Raw genomic sequence first — 10,882 nt, forward strand, 5'->3', positions numbered from 1 at the left:
GGGGAGGAGACACTGCCCTCTATTCGCTTTATCATACGGCCTCAGACTTTCGGCTAAATGTTTCGGATTTCAAATTTGGGACAATTGACATCTAAAATTATTTACAGACTGGATATAAACCTTTGCATCTTGACTGCATGTAAGGCCTAAATTAAAATTGAGTTTGTTTGCCCTTTACCGACCGACCCACTTTTTACCCCCCGACCCAAAAAATTTTATTGCGATTTCTGAAAACGTATTTTTTTTATTTTCGTTTTTTTTCGACGATGATAAAAGAGCCGAAAGCAATATTTATTCATGCGCGTATTTATATCCCTGGCTATTATTATCGCCCCTGACCGATCTAGGTCGCTCCGATGGTTGGAATTTCATACGCCCCAGAATAGAGGTTATATTACACTAATTCCGATTCCCATAGGGTCCCATTATAAAACTGACAACTTTCACAGCATTTTTCTTGCCTTTTCGACGTATCAATTTTTCCGAACCTGGTATCATTTTAAAGATGGATCTGTCATCTTCCAATAATTGCAATCAAAAACATACCGTCTCGCAACTTCTAAGAAAGTAAATCGCTGTCGAATGAACCCACCGTAGAAAAACGTGTTTCGGAATCCTAATTTCGACAAAAGCCCCACACAATAGAAAACACACCCTCAAAAGTTCATCTTTTAAGTTAGCTTCCAATCCAAGGCATCAAAGTACTCCAGACACATACAGGATATTACAAATAACCACAAAAGTCATGTCTCACATTGTTAAATGGCTTATATTCAAGAAGAGAAAAGGAACTCTTTAGAAATAGGCACTACTTTCGAATGGACCACGGAGGGATACACAATGATTTAGTGTAATGTAACCTTTAAGGGAACTCAACTTTGTCCTATCTTTTTCAAACTTTCTCCACATGAGATTTCAACTATTTCCACAATGAATATGCAATTTCAGTGCATTCGGATGGGGGTAAAGGCCTTAAAATGGCCATTTAAAGCGGTGACTAAATTGGCCGCAGTCAAGTCGGAATGCATGATTTTTAGTCTAAGTGACGACAGCTGATTTTGCGTCTCCAATTATTGTTACGCGTAACTTTCATGGCAAAAACTGGTATCACTGCATGCGAAATTCACCAATATATCAGCAAAAGGCCCAAATAAATGTATTGATTGTGAATCAGTGTACTTTTCTTGATGAAATAGGAGACTTTTTAAAAATTTTAAGCACTTTTTTCAATAAAAAACTCACTGACAGCATATAAAATCATGTTTTTTAAGAAAATTATTATTAAAAGCTTCACTTACAATCTAAACATACACATTGCAATTACAAAAATTAATGCTATTATGATGAGAGGCATAATTTTCAGCTTTCAAGCTGATACAAGCCGGCTACCCAAAATTAACACTTAAAAAGGCGCAAATCGCTCCTTCAACAGCTTACGACACAAAGTGACACTTAATGCGCATCCAGATAGTCTCTCTCATATAAATAAGTCCTGTTAGCGACATTTTATTAAGTATTCTCTTTAAAATCCAGTGTTGAAAGCATAAGTTTTGCAAAAATGTCCACAGTCACCATGCAAAAGAGCATGTTTGCTAAGGAATTCCTACGCGAGTGGCCACACTAATGTCGTGGCAGGAAAGTCATTTGGGTGTGATTCCTCTGTAGTTCAGTGAACATTCATTCCACTACCTGGGGATGACTATCAGGATCAATTTTCCCAGCTTAGTGTAGTGTTGACCTTTCAGGATGTTGATGGATCGTCCACAAGCGCTGCACCACTGCGGCCTCTGTTCAGGACACAGAGTCGGATTGAGGTGTACACAAACCCGCAGTCAGGCAAGGATCATCCAGACCTTTAATAAAATAAAATGTTTAGGCCCCTGAAACTGGCAATTATGTTCAACACTGAGATAAGGATACACATAGAGGAGACATCATGCCATGGCTTTCTCATTATTGACACGGCAAACTCGAGCAGCCGGGGACTTGGCTCTAAACAAAAACAGGTATGCTCCATCAATGTGAGCAAGATGGCATGTCAGAGTAAAAAAGGGCAAACAAACATACAAAAGAGATATGTAGGAAATTAGAAATTAAATGCCAGAAGTAATTTTAAGTATTGTTTTTCTGTCTGCAAGGGTTGCTGTGGAAAATAGTGCTTAACGCATAGTTTGGCCTGTAGGGGTTCTGCTAGCAAGAACAAATCGAAGTCATATCTGCCCGCGAACTGTAAGCTTGAGATAACCATATCTGATGAAGTACTGCTTTGAGAATGCATTCTTATTGTACTTGAACCAGATCGCATTGACAGCACAAGGCTTCAGACCCCCCAAAAGTGTGAGGCTTTCAATAATGCTTACCTGATACCAGACCGCATTGCCCGAGACAGTGACTTTCTCCCGGAACTGCACAGGCTGCATCCGCAGCACAATCCTTAAGCTCAATCATGGTCTGGCTGACTCTGAAATAGTGAAATCTGAATTTACAGATGCTCATTTGTCTAAAGGTTATGAGTTTATTGCCTATCTTATTAAAAGCAAACACAATGACATGCTTAAAAAGACATGTGCATTTCTGAAAAGACATACAGCTGCCCGATACTTGACTAGGAAAAGGCGCTATGGTCTTCACTCTGAAATTCATTACTCTAAGGGCTTAACAGAACAAAAGCCAGATCTTACAGCTAATTGGCCCCACCTACAGCTAAATATGCTTTATAGGTTGAAAATAAAGTTATTTGTCTGAAAAACTAGTGCTATTAACTCATCAGCTATGTTGCTCCACTGGCCGCAATTCTGTAAACATAGTGTATATATGGAAATACCTAGTCTACCACCTGCACCGCACCACTACGTCCACTGTAAAAATACACAGCTAAGTTAGTACTTTAACGAACAAACTGAAATTCATGTGTTAATTAAACAATCAGTATGATGACTCACATTGAAATCATGTCCAGTGCACCAGTCAGAGCAAGACAGCTAGCGGATTGTTGACCATCTACGGCTCAAGGACAAACGGTCAGGCCTACAAACAAAGAGAAAAATGGCATAAATGGGTTGCATGCATGTAATTTTGCATATTTTTCATCTTACTCTCCACCTGAAACTTCAATCTATGGACATAATAATATTTACATTTAAGATTTGTTGGAAATGTTACCCTTACTTGTCAATACCAGGTCCCCCACCCATACGGAACCGTCTAAAACCACCTAAAACATCCATTTGGACCAAAATATTGACACCTCTCATCTATTTTAGCACCCAAATCATCAAAACATTAATTAAAATTCATGTTCTACTTGTCTCGCTTGCAGACGAATCCATGTGACCTTGACATTGCAGTAAATGTGCTTTTTAAAGGTTATATTACACTAATTCCGATTCCCATAGGGTCCCATTATAAAACTGACAACTTTCACAGCATTTTTCTTGCCTTTTCGACGTATCAATTTTTCCGAACCTGGTATCATTTTAAAGATGGATCTGTCATCTTCCAATAATTGCAATCAAAAACATACCGTCTCGCAACTTCTAAGAAAGTAAATCGCTGTCGAATGAACCCACCGTAGAAAAACGTGTTTCGGAATCCTAATTTCGACAAAAGCCCCACACAATAGAAAACACACCCTCAAAAGTTCATCTTTTAAGTTAGCTTCCAATCCAAGGCATCAAAGTACTCCAGACACATACAGGATATTACAAATAACCACAAAAGTCATGTCTCACATTGTTAAATGGCTTATATTCAAGAAGAGAAAAGGAACTCTTTAGAAATAGGCACTACTTTCGAATGGACCACGGAGGGATACACAATGATTTAGTGTAATGTAACCTTTAAGGGAACTCAACTTTGTCCTATCTTTTTCAAACTTTCTCCACATGAGATTTCAACTATTTCCACAATGAATATGCAATTTCAGTGCATTCGGATGGGGGTAAAGGCCTTAAAATGGCCATTTAAAGCGGTGACTAAATTGGCCGCAGTCAAGTCGGAATGCATGATTTTTAGTCTAAGTGACGACAGCTGATTTTGCGTCTCCAATTATTGTTACGCGTAACTTTCATGGCAAAAACTGGTATCACTGCATGCGAAATTCACCAATATATCAGCAAAAGGCCCAAATAAATGTATTGATTGTGAATCAGTGTACTTTTCTTGATGAAATAGGAGACTTTTTAAAAATTTTAAGCACTTTTTTCAATAAAAAACTCACTGACAGCATATAAAATCATGTTTTTTAAGAAAATTATTATTAAAAGCTTCACTTACAATCTAAACATACACATTGCAATTACAAAAATTAATGCTATTATGATGAGAGGCATAATTTTCAGCTTTCAAGCTGATACAAGCCGGCTACCCAAAATTAACACTTAAAAAGGCGCAAATCGCTCCTTCAACAGCTTACGACACAAAGTGACACTTAATGCGCATCCAGATAGTCTCTCTCATATAAATAAGTCCTGTTAGCGACATTTTATTAAGTATTCTCTTTAAAATCCAGTGTTGAAAGCATAAGTTTTGCAAAAATGTCCACAGTCACCATGCAAAAGAGCATGTTTGCTAAGGAATTCCTACGCGAGTGGCCACACTAATGTCGTGGCAGGAAAGTCATTTGGGTGTGATTCCTCTGTAGTTCAGTGAACATTCATTCCACTACCTGGGGATGACTATCAGGATCAATTTTCCCAGCTTAGTGTAGTGTTGACCTTTCAGGATGTTGATGGATCGTCCACAAGCGCTGCACCACTGCGGCCTCTGTTCAGGACACAGAGTCGGATTGAGGTGTACACAAACCCGCAGTCAGGCAAGGATCATCCAGACCTTTAATAAAATAAAATGTTTAGGCCCCTGAAACTGGCAATTATGTTCAACACTGAGATAAGGATACACATAGAGGAGACATCATGCCATGGCTTTCTCATTATTGACACGGCAAACTCGAGCAGCCGGGGACTTGGCTCTAAACAAAAACAGGTATGCTCCATCAATGTGAGCAAGATGGCATGTCAGAGTAAAAAAGGGCAAACAAACATACAAAAGAGATATGTAGGAAATTAGAAATTAAATGCCAGAAGTAATTTTAAGTATTGTTTTTCTGTCTGCAAGGGTTGCTGTGGAAAATAGTGCTTAACGCATAGTTTGGCCTGTAGGGGTTCTGCTAGCAAGAACAAATCGAAGTCATATCTGCCCGCGAACTGTAAGCTTGAGATAACCATATCTGATGAAGTACTGCTTTGAGAATGCATTCTTATTGTACTTGAACCAGATCGCATTGACAGCACAAGGCTTCAGACCCCCCAAAAGTGTGAGGCTTTCAATAATGCTTACCTGATACCAGACCGCATTGCCCGAGACAGTGACTTTCTCCCGGAACTGCACAGGCTGCATCCGCAGCACAATCCTTAAGCTCAATCATGGTCTGGCTGACTCTGAAATAGTGAAATCTGAATTTACAGATGCTCATTTGTCTAAAGGTTATGAGTTTATTGCCTATCTTATTAAAAGCAAACACAATGACATGCTTAAAAAGACATGTGCATTTCTGAAAAGACATACAGCTGCCCGATACTTGACTAGGAAAAGGCGCTATGGTCTTCACTCTGAAATTCATTACTCTAAGGGCTTAACAGAACAAAAGCCAGATCTTACAGCTAATTGGCCCCACCTACAGCTAAATATGCTTTATAGGTTGAAAATAAAGTTATTTGTCTGAAAAACTAGTGCTATTAACTCATCAGCTATGTTGCTCCACTGGCCGCAATTCTGTAAACATAGTGTATATATGGAAATACCTAGTCTACCACCTGCACCGCACCACTACGTCCACTGTAAAAATACACAGCTAAGTTAGTACTTTAACGAACAAACTGAAATTCATGTGTTAATTAAACAATCAGTATGATGACTCACATTGAAATCATGTCCAGTGCACCAGTCAGAGCAAGACAGCTAGCGGATTGTTGACCATCTACGGCTCAAGGACAAACGGTCAGGCCTACAAACAAAGAGAAAAATGGCATAAATGGGTTGCATGCATGTAATTTTGCATATTTTTCATCTTACTCTCCACCTGAAACTTCAATCTATGGACATAATAATATTTACATTTAAGATTTGTTGGAAATGTTACCCTTACTTGTCAATACCAGGTCCCCCACCCATACGGAACCGTCTAAAACCACCTAAAACATCCATTTGGACCAAAATATTGACACCTCTCATCTATTTTAGCACCCAAATCATCAAAACATTAATTAAAATTCATGTTCTACTTGTCTCGCTTGCAGACGAATCCATGTGACCTTGACATTGCAGTAAATGTGCTTTTTAAAGGTTATATTACACTAATTCCGATTCCCATAGGGTCCCATTATAAAACTGACAACTTTCACAGCATTTTTCTTGCCTTTTCGACGTATCAATTTTTCCGAACCTGGTATCATTTTAAAGATGGATCTGTCATCTTCCAATAATTGCAATCAAAAACATACCGTCTCGCAACTTCTAAGAAAGTAAATCGCTGTCGAATGAACCCACCGTAGAAAAACGTGTTTCGGAATCCTAATTTCGACAAAAGCCCCACACAATAGAAAACACACCCTCAAAAGTTCATCTTTTAAGTTAGCTTCCAATCCAAGGCATCAAAGTACTCCAGACACATACAGGATATTACAAATAACCACAAAAGTCATGTCTCACATTGTTAAATGGCTTATATTCAAGAAGAGAAAAGGAACTCTTTAGAAATAGGCACTACTTTCGAATGGACCACGGAGGGATACACAATGATTTAGAGTAATGTAACCTTTAAGGGAACTCAACTTTGTCCTATCTTTTTCAAACTTTCTCCACATGAGATTTCAACTATTTCCACAATGAATATGCAATTTCAGTGCATTCGGATGGGGGTAAAGGCCTTAAAATGGCCATTTAAAGCGGTGACTAAATTGGCCGCAGTCAAGTCGGAATGCATGATTTTTAGTCTAAGTGACGACAGCTGATTTTGCGTCTCCAATTATTGTTACGCGTAACTTTCATGGCAAAAACTGGTATCACTGCATGCGAAATTCACCAATATATCAGCAAAAGGCCCAAATAAATGTATTGATTGTGAATCAGTGTACTTTTCTTGATGAAATAGGAGACTTTTTAAAAATTTTAAGCACTTTTTTCAATAAAAAACTCACTGACAGCATATAAAATCATGTTTTTTAAGAAAATTATTATTAAAAGCTTCACTTACAATCTAAACATACACATTGCAATTACAAAAATTAATGCTATTATGATGAGAGGCATAATTTTCAGCTTTCAAGCTGATACAAGCCGGCTACCCAAAATTAACACTTAAAAAGGCGCAAATCGCTCCTTCAACAGCTTACGACACAAAGTGACACTTAATGCGCATCAGATAGTCTCTCTCATATAAATAAGTCCTGTTAGCGACATTTTATTAAGTATTCTCTTTAAAATCCAGTGTTGAAAGCATAAGTTTTGCAAAAATGTCCACAGTCACCATGCAAAAGAGCATGTTTGCTAAGGAATTCCTACGCGAGTGGCCACACTAATGTCGTGGCAGGAAAGTCATTTGGGTGTGATTCCTCTGTAGTTCAGTGAACATTCATTCCACTACCTGGGGATGACTATCAGGATCAATTTTCCCAGCTTAGTGTAGTGTTGACCTTCAGGATGTTGATGGATCGTCCACAAGCGCTGCACCACTGCGGCCTCTGTTCAGGACACAGAGTCGGATTGAGGTGTACACAAACCCGCAGTCAGGCAAGGATCATCCAGACCTTTAATAAAATAAATGTTTAGGCCCCTGAAACTGGCAATTATGTTCAACACTGAGATAAGGATACACATAGAGGAGACATCATGCCATGGCTTTCTCATTATTGACACGGCAAACTCGAGCAGCCGGGGACTTGGCTCTAAACAAAAACAGGTATGCTCCATCAATGTGAGCAAGATGGCATGTCAGAGTAAAAAAGGGCAAACAAACATACAAAAGAGATATGTAGGAAATTAGAAATTAAATGCCAGAAGTAATTTTAAGTATTGTTTTTCTGTCTGCAAGGGTTGCTGTGGAAAATAGTGCTTAACGCATAGTTTGGCCTGTAGGGGTTCTGCTAGCAAGAACAAATCGAAGTCATATCTGCCCGCGAACTGTAAGCTTGAGATAACCATATCTGATGAAGTACTGCTTTGAGAATGCATTCTTATTGTACTTGAACCAGATCGCATTGACAGCACAAGGCTTCAGACCCCCCAAAAGTGTGAGGCTTTCAATAATGCTTACCTGATACCAGACCGCATTGCCCGAGACAGTGACTTTCTCCCGGAACTGCACAGGCTGCATCCGCAGCACAATCCTTAAGCTCAATCATGGTCTGGCTGACTCTGAAATAGTGAAATCTGAATTTACAGATGCTCATTTGTCTAAAGGTTATGAGTTTATTGCCTATCTTATTAAAAGCAAACACAATGACATGCTTAAAAAGACATGTGCATTTCTGAAAAGACATACAGCTGCCCGATACTTGACTAGGAAAAGGCGCTATGGTCTTCACTCTGAAATTCATTACTCTAAGGGCTTAACAGAACAAAAGCCAGATCTTACAGCTAATTGGCCCCACCTACAGCTAAATATGCTTTATAGGTTGAAAATAAAGTTATTTGTCTGAAAAACTAGTGCTATTAACTCATCAGCTATGTTGCTCCACTGGCCGCAATTCTGTAAACATAGTGTATATATGGAAATACCTAGTCTACCACCTGCACCGCACCACTACGTCCACTGTAAAAATACACAGCTAAGTTAGTACTTTAACGAACAAACTGAAATTCATGTGTTAATTAAACAATCAGTATGATGACTCACATTGAAATCATGTCCAGTGCACCAGTCAGAGCAAGACAGCTAGCGGATTGTTGACCATCTACGGCTCAAGGACAAACGGTCAGGCCTACAAACAAAGAGAAAAATGGCATAAATGGGTTGCATGCATGTAATTTTGCATATTTTCATCTTACTCTCCACCTGAAACTTCAATCTATGGACATAATATATTTACATTTAAGATTTGTTGGAAATGTTACCCTTACTTGTCAATACCAGGTCCCCCACCCATACGGAACCGTCTAAAACCACCTAAAACATCCATTTGGACCAAAATATTGACACCTCTCATCTATTTTAGCACCCAAATCATCAAAACATTAATTAAAATTCATGTTCTACTTGTCTCGCTTGCAGACGAATCCATGTGACCTTGACAGTGGCAGTAAATGTGCTTTTTAAAGGTTATATTACACTAATTCCGATTCCCATAGGGTCCCATTATAAAACTGACAACTTTCACAGCACATTTTTTTGGCCTTTTCGACGTATCAATTTTTCCGAACCTGGTATCATTTTAAAGATGGATCTGTCATCTTCCAATAATTGCAATCAAAAACATACCGTCTCGCAACTTCTAAGAAAGTAAATCGCTGTCGAATGAACCACGTTTAAAAAACGTGTTTCGGAATCCTAATTTCGACCAAAGCCCCACACAATAGAAAACACACCCTCAAAAGTTCATCTTTTAAGTTTAGCTTCCAATCCAAGGCATCAAGTACTCCAGACACATACAGGATATTACAAATAACCACAAAAGTCATGTCTCACATTGTTAAATGCTATATTCAAGAGAGAAAAGGAACTCTTTAGAAGAATAGGCACTACTTTCGAATGGACCACGGAGGGATACACAATGATTTAGTGTAATGTAACCTTAAGGGAACTCAACTTTGTCCTATCTTTTCAAACTTTCTCCACATGAGATTTCAACTATTTCCACAATGAATATGCAATTTCAGTGCATTCGGATGGGGTGGGTGTAAGGCCTTAAAATGGCCATTTAAAGCGGTTGACTAAATTGGCCGCAGTCAAGTCGGATGATGATTTTTAGTCTAAGTGGACGACAGCTGATTTTGCGTCTCCAATTATTGTTACGCGTAACTTTCATGGCAAAAACTGGTATCACTGCATGCGAAAATTCACCATATATCAGCAAAAGGCCCAAATAAAGTATTGATTGTGAATCAGTGTACTTTTCTTGATGAAATAGGAGACGTTTTAAAAAATTTTAAGCACTTTTTCAATAAAAAACTCACTGACAGCATATTAAAATCATGTTTTTAAGAAAATTATTATAAAGCTTCACTTACAATCTAAACATACACATTGCAATTACAAAAATTAATGCTATTATGATGAGAGACATAATTTTCAGCTTTCAAGATGATACAAGCCGGCTACCCAAAAGTAACACTTAAACAGGCGCAAATCGCTCCTTCAACAGCTTACGACACCGTGACACTTAATGCGCATCCAGATAGTCTATCTCATATAAATAAGTCCTGTTAGCGACATTTTATTAAGTATTCTCTTAAAATCCAGTGTTGAAAGCATAAGTTTTGTGCAAAAATGTCCACAGTCACCATGCAAAAGAGCATGTTGCTAAGGAATTCCTACGAGAGTGGCCACACTAATGTCGTGGCAGGAAAGTCATTGGGTGTGATTCCTCTGTAGTTCAGTGAACATTCTTCCACTACCTGGGGATGACTATCAGGATCAATTTTCCCAGCTTAGTGTAGTGTTGACCTTTCAGGATGTTGATGGATCGTCTCCCACAGCGCTGCACAACTGCGGCCTCTGTTCAGGACACGAGTCGGATTGAGGTGTACACAAAAACCCGCAGTCAGGCAAGGATCATCCAGACCTTTAATAAAATTAAATGTTAGGCCCCTGAAACTGGCAATTATGTTCAACATGAGATAAGGATACACATAGAGGAGGACATCATGCCATGGCTTTCTCATTATT

General features: G+C 38.7%; 1 long non-coding RNA gene across 2 annotated transcripts; it reads right to left on the reverse strand.

Annotated features, from left to right (window-relative positions):
* Positions 1 to 327: 327 nt before the first annotated feature.
* LOC127836130 (uncharacterized) lies at positions 328 to 10,684 on the reverse strand. Of its 2 annotated transcripts, XR_008028613.1 has the most exons (10): positions 10,612 to 10,684; positions 8,894 to 8,978; positions 8,312 to 8,412; positions 7,643 to 7,805; positions 5,920 to 6,004; positions 5,338 to 5,438; positions 4,667 to 4,830; positions 2,943 to 3,027; positions 2,361 to 2,461; positions 329 to 1,853 (listed from the first exon to the last, which is right to left on the reverse strand). It is a non-coding gene; the product is annotated as an uncharacterized LOC127836130 (long non-coding RNA). The 2 variants fall into 2 exon arrangements; XR_008028614.1 differs by lacking the exon at positions 2,943 to 3,027 and having other exon boundaries at positions 328 to 1,853.
* Positions 10,685 to 10,882: the final 198 nt, after the last annotated feature.

The sequence above is a fragment of the Dreissena polymorpha genome, chromosome 6 (genome assembly GCF_020536995.1).
Source record: "Dreissena polymorpha isolate Duluth1 chromosome 6, UMN_Dpol_1.0, whole genome shotgun sequence".
NCBI lineage: Eukaryota > Metazoa > Mollusca > Bivalvia > Myida > Dreissenidae > Dreissena > Dreissena polymorpha.